Raw genomic sequence first — 20,595 nt, forward strand, 5'->3', positions numbered from 1 at the left:
AAAAAAAGAAAAGAAAATCTGAATTCTGAATCAGCTATGATCGGCGCATCAGTAATTAAAATACTAAGTAAAAGGCCTCAAATTTGAAGTACAATGTGGGATGTCTTTTTCTATCAATTCTTCAATAGGTAGATCTTGTCTTTCATAAAGGCCGAGGTCAGGGATCTTGGGCCTAAAAAGGTTGGTGACCACTGCTCTAAAGAAACCGGATTCCCTAAATTATCGTCATTGATATCGTAATCGCAATAAATATCAGAAATTATCGTGATATATTTTTAAGCCCATATCGCCCATCCCTATTGTGTGGTGTCATTATGATTATTTATCTGCTCCCGATCGAGACGGAGCGTCCCCGAACTCAAATCGTAAATATCAAACATGTTTCAGAGGATTATAAGGCTAAAAATCGGTTGAACTGTCTTCATGTCTGTGGTCTCCCATGGTTTTAAAATCGTTTAAGATTTGAAAATCGTCTAGTGTGCGGCCAGCTTTATGTGATACATATGCGGAGTTTCTGTGCGAGGGCACCCTCTGGCTTCCAGTATGAATGAAACAAACATTACATATGTTTATTTATAGCACTCAATAATGGTCACTCCATCCTATTTTGGGTAAAAATAGGAAAAATAATACTTCTCTCAAAAGAAATTTGAAGTAGACATATGATAATTCATGTTTTTCTCCAGTTTTTGTTTTAAAAATCACATTTTAAATTGCAAATCGCAAAAAAAAAAAAAAAAAAACTCTGATGTTCCAATTCATACTATATATATATAAATGCTTTTAAAGAAGTCTCTTATTCTTACCAAGGCTGTTTATTTAATCAATAATACAGTAAAACAGTAATAAAATACAGTAAAACCATAATATTACAGTTGAATAACTGTGATTGCAAACCTTTATTTTCAGCAGCCACTTCAGAATCTTCAGTGTCATGATCCTTCAGAAATCATTGTAATAGGCTGATTTGGTGCTTGAGAAACATTTCCTATTGTTAATGTTATCTTTTAATTTAAAAATTCCTTTAGACACCATCTAGAACAACTTTAGAACAACTGCCGAAATAAACTCATGATTCTGAGATATCACAGAGGATACATCTATGCCATCAAAAACCAACTAAATGAAGGCATCTTAGTATGTGACAAAAGTATATGTATGTACCTTGTTAAGCCAGAACTGGACTAAGATTACTTAACACCCATCCATGCTCCTGGCTGGATTTCTCTCAAGGGACAAGTTTCATAACAGTCTGTGATAATTTCTTTCTTTCGTTCTTTCTTTCTTTTTCTTTCTTTCTTTCTTTCTTTCTTTCTTATTACAAAAAAAGAAAAGAATGAGAGCTAGTGCACAGTATGTACAATTTGGCATATTTTGTATATAGTGTGTGTGAGGTAGAGTCCAGTAAGAGTAGGGCAGGGCATTGTGAGTAATTTATTCAATCCCTGAGCTGTAATCCTGTGGTCAGCGGTGTAGATGGGGACCTGGGCATGTTTTGATTTCTGTGTGAGCTCCTTCCTATCCCCTCTTAAGGGGACAGTTGGAGCCGTTAAGGAAACTTTACCTGATGTTAACCTGAGTGTTCAGGGCTCAGTCAGGTTTAAATGTGCTAATCTAAATAGAAGTTTCGTTTCAGCTGTGGCAGACTAAAACCCCCAAGGCAAAGTAAGTTAATCCTGTATTATAGGGCTGAATTACTCACACACCAATGCTAACCTCAGTTTTCCCGCACACTCTCGTATACCATCATCACATTAGCAATCTGAATAATAATTAATAAAAAATTTTTTTATATTGTTTTCATGTTTATAAAAAACAAGCTGAATTATCTTAATTTCCCCTTACATTTATGTATTTCTGAATACTTTTAAAGGGGTCATATGATGCTATTTTAAAGATCATTATTTTGTGTATTTGGTGTAACAGAATATGTTGACATGCTTTAATGTTCAAAAAACACATTATTTTTCAAATACTGTACATTATTGTAGGGCCTCAATGAATGCCCCGCCTCTCTCAAACGCGTCGTTTTCAACTTTGACAAGTGCAGTCTGCTCTGATTGACCAGCTGACCCAGTGCATTGTGATTGGCCGAACACCACAAGCACGCGTCGGAAATGTAACGCCCCTTACCATAATCGCGAGCTTCAAGCTTTCAAAGTAAAATCAAGACAGTTAATAATGTCGTTAGTTTTACCATCAGTTCAAGCCCGAAAGGGCAACAGAGTCAATATCTCTTTGGATTTGAGACTTTAGTCTTTGCAGCTTTACAGATCTTCTTTATGCCCCAAGAGCTTGTAACACTCCAAAGAGAAAGGAAAACTTGAAATCGCATCATATGACCCCTTTAAAGACTATTAAGGCACACAAAAGGCAAGTTATTTTTTCTTTTTTTCCAATTCTGATTTAATTCTATTACTGTGGCACCAGATGTTTATTTCATTGTGTGTGTGTATTGAGAGCTCTGTTGACTGTTTTTTTGTTCACTGTAAACATAGTGATGCACTGAAATTAATTTTTTACCTGAACACTGAAACCGAAATTAAAGTTTTTATTTAGCCAAAAAAACAAAAACAAAACGGAAAATAAAGTTTGAGTAATTAAATATGGCAAATTGGGTAATTGAACTTAATATGCTTTCCAGCGTGTTGTGTTCTTGGGTGATAAATTAAACCAGTCGTAGAAGAGTTCTTCAGCAGCAAGCTGCCTCTCGATATTTCAGCCAAACACAATTTTACATATTAGCATCCTTTCTGGTCACAATGAAGTATGTCCACACTGCTGCCATGATTATATTTTGTTGTGTGCATGAAATAGATGCTGAAATGGTCAAAATATGTCATCAGAGAAGAGCTAATTAAATGTCACTGTTTTGGCCCTTGCAACCTTTTTATGGTTGTCAAAATTTTGATGCATCATTAGTGAACATTGTTCTTTTTAGAAATGCTCACAATATAGTTTAATCAATCAATCAATCAATCAGTACTAATTGCTAGATACTACAACAGTTGTGTGGCTCATCTGCATACAGGTAGACTGATTTTTGTGTGTGAGGTAAGAGCTAAATCAGTAAATGAGGATTTGATTTTGAAATCTGGTGCAGTTGGTCAGTGCTGTAGCATTGGTCTTTTTCACCACAGTTTCCACTCTCCCATTTGGTTTTTCTTCTATTCTACAATTTAAAAAAATTTGTTTCTAAATGCAATTTATGTGATCTGCATTACTTGTCCTTTGGACTGGCTAGAGTCACAGGCGGGTTTCTTTCTTTAAGGCCATTTTTTTCTTTCTTCTGTTTGCTTCAGCATAACCTCCTGTTCAGTTCAATCCATTTTTTCCAAATTGAACTGAATTAATCTTAATAAATTTTCTCTGTGTCTGTCTCTCTGTCCAGCATGCGTCTTTGGTGGCGAGTCGTTCAGAGAAGGGAACGAATGTGTCGAGTCGTTCACTGGGTGCGAGATGTCGTAACTCCATGGCGTCTTGCTCAGACGAGCTGCCACACATCGGAAATTACCGGCTCCTTAAAACCATCGGCAAGGGCAACTTTGCTAAAGTCAAACTAGCCCGCCACATCCTCACGGGCAAAGAGGTGAGAGAGAAAGACTGCAAAAGACAGAGTTTACATAGGTAAAACCAGTAGTGTGTGATAAGATGTTGGTACAGGAGCTGCTGTATTATGTCTCCTTCTCATCAGAACACTTGTGAGCTGTAATTCTTTGGGTGGTATATTTTTAAAGTGGTACAACTTAAGTGTGAACAACTCAACCCCCACGTTTACTTTTTATAAACCAAAGCTGATATAGTGTGATTTTAGGTGGTCTTTTTAGTGGGCAGCAGAGAGCTTTAATAATCTTGGCCAGTAATAAATTATGATGTTTAAAGAATCATGCCAGCATACAGTGTTAAAATATTTAAAGTTCTAGAATTTTTTTAAAATTCTAGTTAAATACCATAATAGAGAGTTTAAAAACTTTTGCAGCATTAATAGTGAACTTATGTGTGGCAGTCAATTTGACATAGTCACCACTGACAAGCTACTACTAAATATATTGTAGAAACTTAATTTTCTGTAAACCTGCTTTGCAATGATTTGTATCGTGAAAAGCGCTATACAAATAAACTTGAATTGAATTGACTTGCAGTCTGGAGCCATGTATACACCTTTGGGAGTGACAACTGCATTTAAATACAGATGGGAACCCCGTATATTATGGTTGTGTTTGTATACGGAATACAGTCGTCACTCCCAGACTCATGATGGCTGACATAACCACTACAACAGTTTGGCTGTAAATAGGTAACATGGATGCTAAAAGTTTTGTGCTATTTTTGACCAGAGTAATATTAGTGATCAGATAATAAAATACCCATCAACAGAGTGTTTTGTTTATGCTCTTTAAGCTGCTACTAACAGCATGTGCTCTGTTTGAACTGTACAGTATGAGTTGCCTCTAGACCACATGGCTGGTGGGAGCAGCTACGGTGGAGAGAGGAATGTGAATTTGCGAATGAGTCAAGACACATGGCTCTGGCTCTGACTAGCGCCACACAAGAACAAAAGAGACTTATATGCACTTTTAATTACATCGTTGCATTAACAGTTTGGCTCTGTACACACTACACATTTAATGAATAAATTTGGTGATCACCTGAATTTTTTAATTTGTTGAATGTGGTTGTCACTCCTGTAAATAAACAAAGCTCTGAAGCAAGGAGTACTTTTAAAATCTTGACACAGATGTCTCTTCATATACTATGATATATAGTGGAGTCAAATACACTACTGTTCAAAAGTGTGGGGTCCGTAAGATTTCTTTTTGAAGGCAAGTAATTCTTTTATTCAGCAAGGATGCATTAAATTAATCAAACGTGACATTAAAGACATTTATAATAGAAATAAAAAAGTTTTAAACTTTCTATTCACCAAAGAATCCTTTTACAAAAAATATTTAGCAGCACAACTGTTTACAACATTGACAACATTGTTTTCAACATCACTGATAATAAATGTTTTTTGAACACCAAATTAGCATATCAGAAAAATTACTGAAGGATCAGTGAAGACTGGAGAAATGGCTGCTGAAACTTCAGCTTTGCCATCACAGCAATGGCTATTTTAAATTGTGTTTTACATTATTACTGTTTTACTCTATTTTTTTGATCAAATAAATTTTGAATAGTAGTGTACATATTCTCATTTTTGTAACCAAGAATTGTTTAATCTGGTTTCCCCATCCAGCAAGATTGTTTTGATAAAAGCCTAAACTAATGAATGTCAAATGACACTATATCAAGTTTGAGCACAAACAATTAAGACTTTTTTGGGGGCTATCTGTCTGGCATAAGATCAATTTTATTTGGAGCTTAAATCATTAATTGTGCATTGTATTTTTAGGTTGCAATAAAGATTATCGACAAGACTCAGTTGAACCCAACCAGCCTACAAAAGGTAAGACCAGTTTTCAAGACATTTTTTTCTTTATTAATACAACTGTCACAATGCCATACAATGATGTCATTTTAACATAGCACATAAAAGGAAGAAAATATGGACATTGTACGTAAACATTATCCAATGTCCAGAAAATATTGAGCACCTCAAATGAACAGTATATATATATATATATATAGAGAGAGAGAGAGAGAACAGTGTGAGGCTCTTGCAAGTATTGCAGTAATATGTGTGTGCTGTTAGTGTTTAATGTCGCTGTTGAGTTTGCACTCTCTCCTGTACACCAGTGACTCATCTGTCTCATTATAGATTATCACCGGCCTTCAATCCTCCCACTGAAGCCCACCGCTCAAATATAGCACAGAGTTTGAGCATACATCAAGATTTTTAGTGATTATTGACAAAGCTATGCTTGAAATGCTTCTGACTTTTAACACACTTGTGAAATCAGTGGTTTTCACTCATCTGGAGGGATCTTACATTAAATCTCAGCACTCACAACTCAGCACTTACCCTTTTGTGGGTAAGTGTACAAAATTTTAAATGTAGTAACTTTTAGTAACTGTAGTAACCCCCCCCCCCTTTTCCGATCCTGGCCATAGGCAGTCTTGTTTTCAAAATGCATCATTTGTTTGTGTGCTTAGTGTATGTGTTGGAGAGGAGAGGTCGACAGCTGCAGTTCTCCACAGGCCCAGAATACCCCACTGTGATTCAATCCCGGCCCTGTATCACACACAGTTAACTGTACACAAACCATAATCCACCCTTATTGACCACAAGTCACGTATGGCTTTTTGACCACTCATATGACTTATATGAGCTGTTATAGTAATGCTGGAATCACTGTTTAGTGGTGCATTTGTCAGTTGTTAGAGTGTTTGTCTTATCCCTCTGTTTTGCCCTTTTGTGTTGCACATAGAGAAAAGCTGAGTTTTGTCCTGTGTCATGTTTGCTAGATGATAGTTTCTATGCTTTACAATATAAGTGATATCAAATAAATAAGAAAAATGTAGTATGTTTACATGTGACAGGGCTCACGGCATTCATTTCTGTGGCTGTGTCAGCAATATATCTTTTCTGATCTTCCTCTGGCCTTCTGATTTGCATGTTTTAGCAGTTTATTCAAACATTTCTGAGCTCTTACGTCAACAACACAGTTTTAAACATGTTAATTCTACTTAAAGTCACAATGTACAAAGAGTACCAAAAAAAAAAAAAATAGGCAGGGACTTTGTTCAATATGTCTGTTTTTGATTGGATGGAGGCAGATCTGAATGCAAGCTTGTAGATGTAAGAAAAGGGTGGTGTTTAAGAAGTCCAACATATGTCACCCGTAGAACAAGATATGATATTTTGATTATATATTACAAGGTTTAAAAAAAAACATATGCAAGGATGAATAATTCACAATAAGATCAATAACATACTTTTTTTTTTAACAATATACAAACAGGAATGAGAACATGAAAACACATATCAATTCAACATCCCCACCAAAATCGATAACATACTTAAAAAATGTATTTCATGCTGACTTTAAACTGACAATAGCATTTTTCAATAAACGCAATATTGTGCTTAGTCATTATGAGAGATTGAGGCAATGTGATAAAAAAGAGAAGTGTAATGTGATTGACTTATGAATCGACAAGCCTCAGTTACCTACATGGGTGTGGAAAACAGCTGCTCATATATTCTTGTGATATGATTGACAGGGTTAGCTGTACAAGCTCCTCCCAAACGTTTCATTAGACATCTGTATTGACTAGAAGACAGACTGGGTTGATTTAATCTTTACATTTTCAACTGTGTGTGTGTGTGTGTGTGCCTTCATATGTAAATGTATATGTATCATCCAATAATGTGAATTAAAGGAACCAGGGGTGTATCAAAGCCATTACTTCTGAACAGATGTCTGTGAGGTATATTATAGGACAGATGCAGGTTCAAGACTCCATCCTGAGGTTTCCACAGCAACAGGGATTATACATTGAGTACTGCGTACAGATGGAGAGAGAACAAAATACAGAAGTATATATAATATAGTTTAGTCATGAAACTCTAGATGGCGCAGGCTGATGGGTTGTTAACGTAACTGATGATATTCAGAGAGTTAAATGACTTGGCACAAGCTGATTGGTTCATGCTGCATATGCAGCCAATTAGCTTACTGCCTTGCATTTATATGGTTGGCTAGCATTCACTAGAGATTCCTGCAGTGCGCTTTTCAGCATTTCTCTGAAACCCTCCACCTTCCCCAGCTCCACCTGTATAGATCTGCTACGGGGTTATTTTATATGCTATTTGTGCAGCAGCAGTATGTCTTAAATACTCACGGCACCGTATCGCCGTATGCATTGGCAGTAGCAAGTTCCTGTACTTGCTTGCAGCAGCAGCAATAATCTACAACTACAGCAATAACCAACAGCAGCAGCAGCGTAGCAGATCTATTCCACCAAGACCAAATACATTAACATTGTCATATCCATCACCATGCTAAAATCTTCAGAGAGTTGTCATGATTAAAATATTGTTTCTGGATATTGCTGTCCTACATGAAGGCTTCATGTTCATAATTATTGATGTAGATGAAGAATATAAATTTATTCTGGGAATGATTTAAATGGTATGTATTATTCTTGATAATCATTTTGTTCTGTCTTCTTTTGCAGCTGTTCAGAGAGGTGCGGATCATGAAGACTCTCCACCACCCCAACATTGGTAAGATGCACTAAAATGCAATAAATGCAAGCCTGCTGCTTTTATAATAATTACAATACAAAATAATTAGCTATTGCTGTTTAAGTGTAAGCTTATAAAAAGTATTTCATGTCATCTACTCTTGTATATTACAGTCCAACTCTTTGAGGTTATTGAAACCGAGAAGACGCTTTATCTTGTGATGGAATATGCAAGTGGAGGTGAGCTCTCATGTACATACTGGAGTATGGAATATAACTTTGTTCTAAGAATAGAAAACAAATATAACTTAATTCTAGTGTGGCCAACATAATGCTGCAACAATGCAAAAAGACTTGATCATATTTATAGGTGCATCTGTGATATTTGGGATATTATTCATGTGTGATTTGGTTTTCCAGGTGAGGTGTTTGACTACCTGGTGTCTCATGGGAGAATGAAAGAATTAGAGGCTAGAGCCAAATTTAGACAGGTGAGACATTTACCTTATCACTGCAGCATATAGTGCAGGATTAAAGATCATGGTATTGCATCAAATTAAGCCTCTGGTTTCATGTGTTTTAACTGGGTTGTGTTTTTCGTTTTGTTTCAGATTGTGTCAGCTGTTCATTACTGTCATCAGAAGAATATAGTTCACAGGGATCTGAAGGTACGGGCTGGAATCTTTAGAATGAAAAAAATTTTTTTTTTATATATTTAAAAAATCAGCATTTTTGTCTTGTTTTTTCACTAGAAATATCCAAATATCCTTAACACAATATAAATTTACTTGAGAAGCAAAATTGCAAAAGGAAATGTATGAATTATGCAGATTTTTCAGATCCCATCAGCCTCACTATGTTATGCAGTTTTGTAACACTTTCTGTCCTGTTTTTTCTCTCCTTCACACAGTTCTGTACAACTTAATTATTTCTATCTCTTTCACTATTTCTGTCTTTACAGGCAGAGAATTTGCTATTGGATGCAGATGCTAACATAAAGATAGCAGACTTTGGCTTTAGTAACGAGTTTACGTTGGGGAATAAGTTGGACACCTTCTGCGGTTCCCCACCTTACGCAGCTCCAGAGTTGTTTCAAGGAAAAAAGTATGACGGGCCAGAGGTGGATATCTGGAGCCTGGGGGTTATTCTGTACACGCTGGTCAGTGGGTCGCTTCCTTTTGATGGACAGAACCTCAAGGTACAGTTACTCTGTTCCTACACCCACTATGATCCATTCCAGTCTCTTGACACCTTACTTGCATTGGTATTTACAACAAAATACAAGTCAATCGCTTTTATTTATATAGCACTTTATACAATACAGACTGTCAAAGCAGCTTTACAGTGTTAAACAGGAAAATAATGTTTCAATGATGCAAACAAAATTAAATTCTGCTGTAAAGCAGCTCTAAAAAGAGGACAATAGTAAACATCCAATTTTTCAGTTAAAGTCAATTCATTGTTTATTCGGTTCAGTTTAATAGCTGTGTGAAGTTCATCAATTTATGGAATGAGTTCAGTTCATCTATAAAGCATCTGTTTTTTATTTATTTAAACTGTTTTCTATTTGAATATATTTTAAAATAAAATGTATGCCTGTGTTGACAGCTTAATTTTCAGCAGCCATTAGTCCAGTCTTCAGTGTTACATGTTCCTTCAGAAAGTATTCTAATATGTTGATTTGGTGCTAAAAATGAATAGAAAGTTCAAATGAACAGCATTTTATTTTTTGTAACAATGTAAAAGTCTTGCAATTTGATGCTCCACTGCTGAATATGGGAAGTAATACAAAAAAATCTTACTCTAAATGAGAGAAATTAATTTAGAATAGTGCACCGTTTTTTTAACTTTGGACCTAAAAAGTTCTTTAAACCCTTATTTCTTTAGTAACTTTCTGTCCAAAGACACACGGATATTTGTTTGTCACACATTTTGCTGGTGCATGTGTGTTTTCCAGGAGCTGCGTGAGCGAGTGTTGAGGGGGAAGTACCGTGTGCCCTTCTACATGTCCACAGACTGTGAGGGGATTCTGCGCAGGTTTCTTGTGCTCAATCCCAGCAAACGTTGCACTCTAGAGGTGCATATTTGCAGATACATCGATACACTCTGCCGTACCAAATCCTGTACCAGATACATTATATGATGCCTCTGTGCTGAGTCATATCTCTGTAAAGTTTCTGTGTTGTAGAATGCATACAGCATGCATTTGCTAAAAATGGCTAATTATTTGTGTGTGATTCGAGTTATGACGTCAGCGCAGTTAAATGACTGAGCTGGGAGGTTTCTGTGTAATCAGGATGCTGGTATTTCCTCCACAGCAAGTGATGAAGGATAAGTGGATGAATGCAGGGTATGACAGCGATGAGCTAAAGCCTCACATTGAACCAGCAGAGGACTACAGTGACCCCAACCGCATTGGTGAGCATGTAGACCAGTAGGAAACTGATTCAAGTGTTTTACTATGTATTTTCAAATTATCCTTAGAATAAAGAGACTTGTTGTGTTTGTAAATATTCCTCTCTGTTCTCTGATTTCTTTGTCTTTCCAGAGATTATGGTCGGGATGGGTTTTACTACAGAAGAGATTAAAGACTCTTTACTTAATCAGAAATATAATGAAGCCACAGCTACATATCTATTGTTGGGCCTGAAGACTGAGGTAATACATTGCACACACACACACACACACACACACACACTGTGTTACTATATGCCAGTTTTCTACTTGAAAATACCACTTGTTTGCCAGCATGGAGCACAACAAAGACCTGGATTCTCAGAGTTCCCTTTCGTGGAACTTCGAACTGCGTCCTCTAGGGGTCGTTTTTACTCTTTTTCTCTGTTGGCATCTGGTCATAGGATGGCGCTGAGTCACGAGTTAGTGGCAGTATGACTTTGCCGCGTGTACGTCCAAGCCCAATTACCAATGGAACCAACAAACACTCCTCTTCATCATCATCTTCCTCATCCTCACACAGCAAGACTCAGCGCAGCGCCTCTACCTACCACCGCCAGCGACGGCACAGTGACTTCTGTATGAGACACTTCAGCTTAAACTCTAAACAGAAACATACTTCCAGTAGTTAACGATTATAATTATTAGTTTCTTCTGCAGGTGGTCCCAGCATGCCTGTGATGCACCCTAAGCGTAGCCCGACCAGCAGCGGAGACCGTGAGCTGCGTGAGAGCCGCATGCCACCGAGGAAGGCCAGCTGTAGCGTAATGGGCAGTCGGACCCTACCACCGTCTAGTCCAATGGTCAGCACCGCCAACAACCCTAATAAGGCTGAGATACCTGATCGACGCAAGGAGATGACCGCCACCACTGTGAGACCACCACTTTTATCATTTATACTGTATACATAGAGTACATACATACACACATACACTTATATATATTTAAAAAATGTATACTTTTATTCAGCAAGGATGCATTAAATTGATTAAAAGTGATAGTAAAGACATTTAATATTGCAAAATATTACTTAAAAATATTTCAAATAAGCATTGTTCTTTTGAACTTTCTGTTCATCAAAAAGTCCTGGAAAAGTATCACAGACAATTCCAAATATTAAAAATAAATTTTTTTATTTTGATTCAGTTTTGAATCCCAGATTTTAGATGTGTTCTCAGACTGTTGGACCCCACTGTATGTGCATTTTTGTTATATGTGTGTGTCTGTGTGTGTGTATATATATATATATATATATATCAGTGGCGTTCCGTCCATATAAGCTGCGAATGCTCTGCATACTCAGGCCATCTGAGAGAATGAGTTTGTGGGTTAATATAAATATAAATTAATTAATATAAACATGATCCCTTGTCATTTGAGATGTAACTTTAAAGCTTAATAAAGTGTTGGGAATAAGTACGTCAAACTATTTTTTTTTACAAACAACGGTTATTTTCTGGAAATCTGCAGTTATGAAAGGTTCCGGGCGAGCGGATTCACAGCAACTTTGGCGCCTCAGCTCTATCGCTATGACTTGTCATGATTGTAGTGCGTTCTCATTGGTTTGCTGGCATGTGGGTGATTTAACGCACGAGGGAAGCTGTCCGTGAAGTGCTTGCCCAAGCGGAAAAATGCCAGATCTCGATTGCCGAAAACCACACTGTGTTTGATACAAAACCATCTCAACTAAATCAAATGAAAAAACATTGTAACTGTATATTTCATGCTTTCTCAAGCAAAAAATTTTGAAAGTGCACTGAAAACGAATCTTCTTTTCTCATTTTTGGTCATAGACAATGTATGTTGAAGATATAGGTTATTTAGCAACATGCCTGAGTAAACAAATAAAGTGATAAAATATCAAATAAGTTTATAAAATCTATATAAAAATGTAAATAATAGCAAACATAAGGAAAACAAAGGAAACAATAAAATCCTCAGAGCATTTCTCTGAAGATTTTATTGTTCCCTTTGTTTTCCTTATGCTTGTGTCACTTAGAGTCCTTCTCTGATTTTATTGTTGTTTTAAACGTTTTACTTGACAATAATTAAAAAAATATTTTTGCCATTTTGCATGGTCTATTGTTGGAGTAGCATCACCTGGGTGAGAGATTTTACTCCTATTTACTGGCAATAAAAAAAATCATTCAGCAGATGTAGCTCATATAGACCGGAGGAATCCCCCATCTCCCCACCCCCTTTAATATTGCATATCATTACGTAACAACTAGTAAACGCCATTTGGCGGGTTTTACTTGTTTTTCTAGCATTCAAATAACAATGGATAAATATGAAACGATAGACGAAGGATTGGAGATGAATTTTGTTTACAAATAAGGTAGGAAATGTGCATACTTTTAAATCAACACCTGCCACTGTGTTTCCCTCTTTGGGTGTGTCCTAAAAGCTGATGAGGAGGGGGGATCTTAATCTTAGCACTCAGCATACCCGGTTAAAAAAGTCACCGCTCACTGCTGCAGAACGGCAAAGGCAACAGGTGACATACACATACATTCACAAACACAGATACGCTCTGCCACTGTGCTGCACACCCCACTGCACTGTCTGCCTCTCATTCACTGAGCCTGTTTCTGTCTCTTCTCAGCTCCCTGTCTCACCGCCTTCCTCCCAGCTCTCCCTCCACTCTCAGTATTGTCGGAGCGGGAGCATCCTCCTCCTCTTCCTCAGGTGAGCGCTGTCGGCTGACGCGTGGATCCACCATCCGGAGCACCTTTCATGGGGGTCAGCTCCGTGACCGTGTCCCGCCCACCTATGGACCTCCGCCCACATCGCCCACCCTCAGCCATGACGCTGGAGCCCTGCCACCCAATGCCCGCAGCCGGGCCACTTCTAATTTGTTCAGCAAACTCACCTCCAAACTCACACGCAGGTAAGTAAAGAAACTCGCATCATAGAAATAAAAACATCCACAGTTTGATGCATTGCTTGGGATTTTTTTTTGCAAGAAATCGGCAAGTCAATGCTCATTGTCAGGCATTTATGCTTCTGGATGCAGCAGTGTACAATGATCATATCATATGAACAAGATGAAGAATTAATGGAAAAATCTGTAATGTTCAATGTGATGGCTGTACAGTTAAAAGAGCCAATTGATAGAGACATCACAATGCTCAATATAACAACAGTAGGAACAGAAGTCCTTCCATAAGGTGCAGTCACATTTACCATTGTTTGAAGTCGTCATAACCAGCTCAATGAAGATATTTGCCTGATGGTCATCCGGCGGCAAATCAATTTTCTTATGCAGACTTCGTGTCAAGTTCACATTTGGTGAACTTTGACACAAATTTGCAGCACTGATCAGTAGCAAGCCTCTTGGTTCAGTAGTGACCTCTGTGTTGATAGAGGTTCATAATTTAGCAACAAAGCAAATCAGAAGATGCACAATAGAGGAGGTGCTCATTCTAGTTTTGTAAATGACACTACACCTTAATATTATAAAACGATCATTAGGAAAGGCTGTTTGGAAAGCAGTTTCTTAAGGTTGGTTTGTTTGCTATCTGTCAGAATAGCTTTGGATATTAGTTTAGTTGTTGTTATTTTCGTATCATTCATTGTATTTTGTCATATCTGGTCCCACATGATACATTTTGCCAAGCAACAGTAAATGTGAACTGACTTTTACAGTTCAAAAAGCTAATAATTTTGAACTGCGTCAGTGTCTATTTCATGCACACAATGTGGATAAGCTGCAAAAGTTAAATATGTCAGCAGTTAAATATCTTTAGCAGGATGCTAAAGTAACGATACAGTATGTAAGATTTGTTTGGTTAAAATATTAAGAGGCAGCTCATTGTAAATGAACTTTACTACCACTGGTTTAATTTATCAGCTGAGATCACGCCAACCTGGACAGCATATCGAATTCAGTTACCCAATTACCCAAATTTTATTTTTGTTTTCTGTTTTTTTGCTAAATGAAAAGCTTAACTTTAAATGTAAAAAAAAATTTACAAAATCAGTGCATCACTAATTTGCTTCCTCCGTTTTACCTACACTGAACTGCAGTATCTTACAGGAGACAGATCATGTGCTCAACTATCTTCACTCTTATTGGTAATCATCACATCATTCACTGCTCATTTGCATAAACGTAAACTTTTCTAAACTTTATCGAGTCATTGGACAAACACACAACACTTTGCCAAAGGTCAGTGTCACTCCTGTCAATGGAAATCGACAACTGTTATTGAAAATGAATGACTTTGGATTACTTTGTCACTCCAGGTTGCTGTCAGTGTGAATGGGGCCTTAGGCAGAGGTTTGCTTTTAGGCAATACTTAAATGGTTACATTTGTAACTATGCTTTTGACGGACACATTCTTCCAGCAAATAAATGCATAGACTTGATGATTTATGTAGGAATCTAAAATATGATTCCTTTAAAAAAAAAAAGTGCTGGAGTGCTGCCTGTCCAATAACACTGGGGTCCCACTGGGGATTTCTTTCAGCTTAAAAGTTGGTTTTACAATCACACTATACACATTCATCGTTCCTTGGCTTATTGGCTCTCTTTTTCAAGCTTTCCAAGCATACAAATGTACACCTTTCCTAGTCTCTCCCACTTTGCTCTTATTTCTTTGTTACCTTTCTTTCTCTCAGTTGCATTTGCTCTATCACTCAATATTTCTGTGACTTTCTGCATCTCTTCTCTCGCTTTCTCTTGCTCTCCTCATTGTGTTTCTCTCTCTCTCCTAGGGTCAATCTTGACCCCTCTAAACGCCAGGGCTCTAATAAATCAGTGTCGGGTTGTACTCTTCCACAGGGATCCAAAACAGTTAGTAAGTTCCCCTGTCTGCCTCTGTTTGCCTGTCTGTTGCCGCTGCACGTCCGTCTGTCTCTGCACATTGCATGCCTGTCTGCCTGCAGTCTCCTTTGCAGAACGTGTGTCTGGTGAACAGAATGTGAGAGTGAGGAAAGGCTGGATGATGGTGCATGGAGGTTATATCTCTTATCGGTTTGCATGCATCTAGGAACATATGCAAGTTTTTATTCTATGACCCATTACACATCGCTCGGGTCAACATCGGTCAGCCAGTTATTGACCTGCTAGCAGATTATAATGTTGGACAGGACTGAGAGATCCAGATATGTATGCTTGGAATTTTTTTTTTTGTCTATGGTGGAGTTGTGTTGCATGGATCAGACACTGTTGAGGTAATGCAGACCATCTGAAAATGTGTGGGTTTTTTGCAGGGTCACAAATGAATCTGAGGGAGTCAGCAGATCTTCGGTCACAGGGTGAGTCCTCATTTGATACTACGTCATGATCAAGAATGGCCCACTTAGGGAACTTTTAACATTGTTGTGCTATTAACACTGGATTGGGCCAAGCAAATGAACCAAGTGCCAAGTGTACATCTGGAGGATCATGTTTTGACATTCTGATTAAACTTTATAGGTCAATTTATTTTTACAAATGAAACATACATGGATGAATTGTTCACAATAAGATCTAAAACATGCATTTACAAAATAGATGGGATGAATTTGATTTCATGCCAACTTTAAGAACGGACTTTGTCAACAGATTACAATGAGAAGAATATAAACTTGAGCTGTGGTTTTGTCTTGTTGAGCTGTGGATCATTTAGATTTTGAGTTTTAGAGTTTGAGCTGACAATGCAGTGCATTGTAACACTTCAGTATGAATACAGTTGATAATAATACAGAAAAGATGCTTTTTTTCTTTATCAGACACCCAACTTTATTTGTTGTATCTTTTTTCATTTTCTTTCAATTTCAAAGTTTTAATTAGCACAATTGTTTTACATTAAATATTGCCTAAAGCATCAATACACACACAAAGTGACAGAAAAAATGATCTGCCAGTTAACATAAAAAGAATAGTACTTCGAAGTAACAATAAATAATAGTATACTGTATAATAATAGAAATAATAGCATTATAAAATGAAATAAAAAAATCAAATAAACTAGAATAAAACTCTCAACAATGGTAATAAAAGCAGTGTTTGCTTTCTGAATATGTGAATCTCAAATAACAGTTTTTCAGGGTTTTTTGTTGAATCTCTCATTGTTGGTGTTTCTCTTCATACTCTCTTTCTCTCTCTTTCCCAGTGGCCATTTATCTGGGGATCAGAAAGCGTCCGAGCCCTGGAGCAGGGGAGGGGGGTGGGATGTAAGGGGTCATCTCTCCCGTCCCCCCCGGGCCCCTGCAGAAGTGGTACTGGCCTTGCATGAGGCGGCGAGGGGATGCGGCTGCCAGGTCCGGCACGCTGGCCCGTTTCTGCTGTGCTGCAGTCATGGGGCGGCAGGGTCAAAGATCGCTTTCCAAGCTGAGGTGTGCCAACTGAGTGTGGGTCCCGCAGAGGCAAATGGAGTACGCTACACACGCCTGTGGGGGGCCCCCCTCGCCTTCAGGCACATCGCATCGCAGATCTCTAAAGAGGTGGAGCTCTGAGGGGACAGGGGAGGAGACTTGAATCTGAGACGTCCCCTCACTATATCCGTCGTTATAGCGAACTGACGTTGACCCACCCACTTATGTGTTATAGACTTAAAACAACATCTGATCCCTCCTCCAGTCAACACTCAACACAAACCGAAACTAAACACACATACACGTAAACAAACACAGTCACCTTAAAAGCACGGGACACTCAAACCTGACAATAAGGAAATCTGAAGTACAAAAACAAGCACACCATTCCATGCACAACATAAACCTGAGTGGAAACACACACACACACACATTCTGATTCTGAACAGCCTCATTTACTGGATCTGGATTGAATCCAGTTTAGTATTTTTATTCTCATTCTAGTCATGAAATTCTTACATCTTAATTGATGTCATTCTTTTTTTTAACCACTTTTGTATGTTTTCAACAAGTCTTGACATTTTAAACGGGTCATCATTTTTATGTTTTTGTGATTGAATGTGTCTTACATTTCTTAATACTGAGTCAAAAGCATTGAATCATTGACGATGTAGGACTGTAGCTGCCAATGAACTATATGCACAAATGTGAAGTTGGCAAACTTATCCTAACTTCATCACAGCTCACAGAGCCCACACAAATCTACATTGCTGGCGACCGCAAATTTGATCAGGCTGCAAGCCAACCATCTACACTTTGTTCTTGAAATTGTCCAAGCTACATTTTGTTCCCTAGAAAATCTGTTTTTGTAACGTATAGTGCCAGTTTACTTACTTCCTACCAATTTTAATTTAGAAGAGACATTTAATGCCAAATGACTTTCCCTGACCCTTCGCGAACAGGTTCTGTGATTGGTTGGTTCTAGATATTAATCCTTTATTTCAACTCCTATTCAGTGATTCTTTGCAAATAGCGTCAGCTCTCCCTTTACCCAGTAAGAGTGGAGTAGAGGTTACCGCAAAGGTGATTTTACAGAGTGAGGTGGTTTTAGTGTTCAGTGTTATTAAAGACACGTTTCCTGCATTGAAGATATCTGAATAATTTGGAAAAAGACCTATTGGATATTGGATCCTATTGGATATTATTTGATTGTAAAACAAACAACAATTTATGTATTTAGTGGAGGAAAAAAAAAAGATTTTCTAGTCTTAAAAATGTATAGAAAAGTAAATATCAAATACAGAAATTGCAAAATATGTTGTGGCTTAGTAATTGCTGACATTATGCCATAGTCATTCATTAGCACATGTATGCTAGTGTATTTAATTTTTATTTTTTTTAAATGTACGACTATATTGGTATTAAAAAATAATTAATCCCTTAACTAATCAGATTTGACTTAAAAAGCACCAGATATCTAAAATGCAGGATGTTTTCATGCAGGAGTGCAGGAAGAAGTTCAGTGCTCTTACTGTTAGGATATATTTTAGGGGCGAAGGCACCAACAGGGCTTCGAAAAGAGTTGTTTTTTGATTCAAAGTCAGTTGCACTTGCAATATTGTGATAATATGGCATTATTTATGAATCTGTTTCCACTGTAAAGCCTTTGTAACATAAACAGAGATGCAGTTCAAGATTGGACCATAGACATTGTGTCATATTTTTGCTGTAGCTCATGAGGGTTGTTAGCCATATGCGAGTTTGTCTCTTTAACAGATGTGGAAGCATGATGTTATTGACTTGACAGGGATTTCATGTGCAGGTTTGACACCTGAATAAAAGATATACGCTGCTTAAGATTATTTTTCATGAGTAGAAATAGGTTTGTTTGGAGCTTTTCTGTTCTTTTTTTCAAAAAATACTCTTGGCTTGCTTTTTTGACCAAACCATTTCTGGTCATTTGTTGTATAACAAGGCCTAACTCTGCAATAGTTGTCAATTTGGCAAGCATAAAATGAACAGCAATTCACAACCGAGTGTATCAAAATGTACCTATGAGTGGTGATAATTGTGCAATAGCAATAGATGTTACTGTCACATTTAGAAGTTGTTTCTGTCTTAATGTAAAGCCATGCTTCGGCCCTGTTGGTGCTGCCAGCCTGTAGACCGTGAGATACTGAGTGGATTTGAATAATGAGGTTTTTTTTTTTAGTCCGCAAGGTGAATAGGACACTTCTTGCTAGTTCAGTTTGGATAAACAGGTTGGTTTAATATGGTTGGTCAGTTAAGTTTTGATTGGGGATTCATTGTGCTATCATGTGTGAAATATGTTGTAGATACTAAAGAATTATATTCCACTTTCTCCATGTTTGTGATGGCATATCCCTCCGTTCATGAGAGGGTGTTGGATTATGGTACAGACAACAAACAAGCTTGGTTCTTGATTTTGATTGTCTGCAGCAAGTACGTAAGATGCTTCGAGATGCTTGAAAGTTTAGTTGTGATGACTTACTCCACAGCAATCACTGTGGTGTGTCACCTTCGACCTTTAGCCACACAGTGAGCCTCCAGATCACGTCTGCCATCTCTTCATCCATCCACTTTTTTTGTTGTCTCGTTCACTTTATTCTCTGCCTTTGTGCCACACATTTGCAAAGACACACAGTTTCTCCTCATCCGATTGCCGAATCACTGGAAATCCTTGTGTCATTGATCTGTCTGCTCTGTGACTGGACTCCTGTTGTGGAGAAGCTTCCTGTTTCAAACTGAACAGGGTAAGGACTGGATGTCCTGGACCAGTCTGACCCGGTCTCCGCATCAGACCGGCTCTATCTGGTTTGGACTGCTGAGACCTGTATTTGTTCGATGTCCATTAAGACCTCTGTGCACTCATGTTGACTTGAATCAGCTGCATCCTATGGCTCTGTGGGTTTGTACCCATGTTTGGCCACCGGAAGGAGCCAATGTCTTAAATGTGAACACTTCAATTTGTGTATATTTGCACAGGTACTTAATTTATTTTCTAGAATAATTATCTTGGGAGAAAAAAAAATACATGGTTTATATCAGTCAGACTATGGCTGTATATAAAGATTATGATACTGATGATAATATTGTGAGTATAGTATATACAGTATCGTAGAACTCCAGGTTAAATCATAGCTAGAGCAGAGACCCTCTGCTAGCTCTCCAGACGTTTCTATGTGTGCTGAAGTGAAACACTAACCTGCAATCCTGCATGATTCAGAGAAAGGATGGAGAAAGAGAGAAGACAAATTTGAAATAACAGAATGGGCAAAAGCAAAGGAATTCAAGCGAGAGAGAGTGTGTATGCGTGTGCATGTATGTGTGAATGTGTGCGTCTGTGTATTGCGCTACTCTGTTGCCCTGCCTCCCTCTCTCTGCTGGTAGGAAATGTTTGTGTGAGAGGATTAGGGCAGACTTTTACTCTGGCAGCCATACTTGACCTGGAGTGAAAGTGTGTTGGAATGAATGAGATTTTTAATGTCCCAGGTATTAAAAAAAGAGAGGATTAGTGAGAATCGTGAGTCAGGCGCGTCACATCTGAATGGTAAATCCCTCCAGTTCAGTGTTGTGCTGTCTGTGATGTAAACTGTCTGCTATGACATTGGGTTTTTCATGATGCATTTAGCTAATATGCAATATGACAAGAGAGAAGTCAGGTGGACAAACTATATATATATA

General features: G+C 37.8%; 1 pseudogene; it reads left to right on the top strand.

Annotated features, from left to right (window-relative positions):
- LOC107757509 (MAP/microtubule affinity-regulating kinase 4-like) overlaps positions 1-16,845 on the top strand; it is a 20,653-nt pseudogene extending 3,808 nt beyond the window's left edge.
- The last annotated feature ends 3,750 nt before the right edge of the window (positions 16,846-20,595 follow it).

This window comes from Sinocyclocheilus rhinocerous, unplaced genomic scaffold, assembly GCF_001515625.1.
Source record: "Sinocyclocheilus rhinocerous isolate Xijiao unplaced genomic scaffold, SAMN03320098_v1.1 scaffold984, whole genome shotgun sequence".
Taxonomy (NCBI): domain Eukaryota; kingdom Metazoa; phylum Chordata; class Actinopteri; order Cypriniformes; family Cyprinidae; genus Sinocyclocheilus; species Sinocyclocheilus rhinocerous.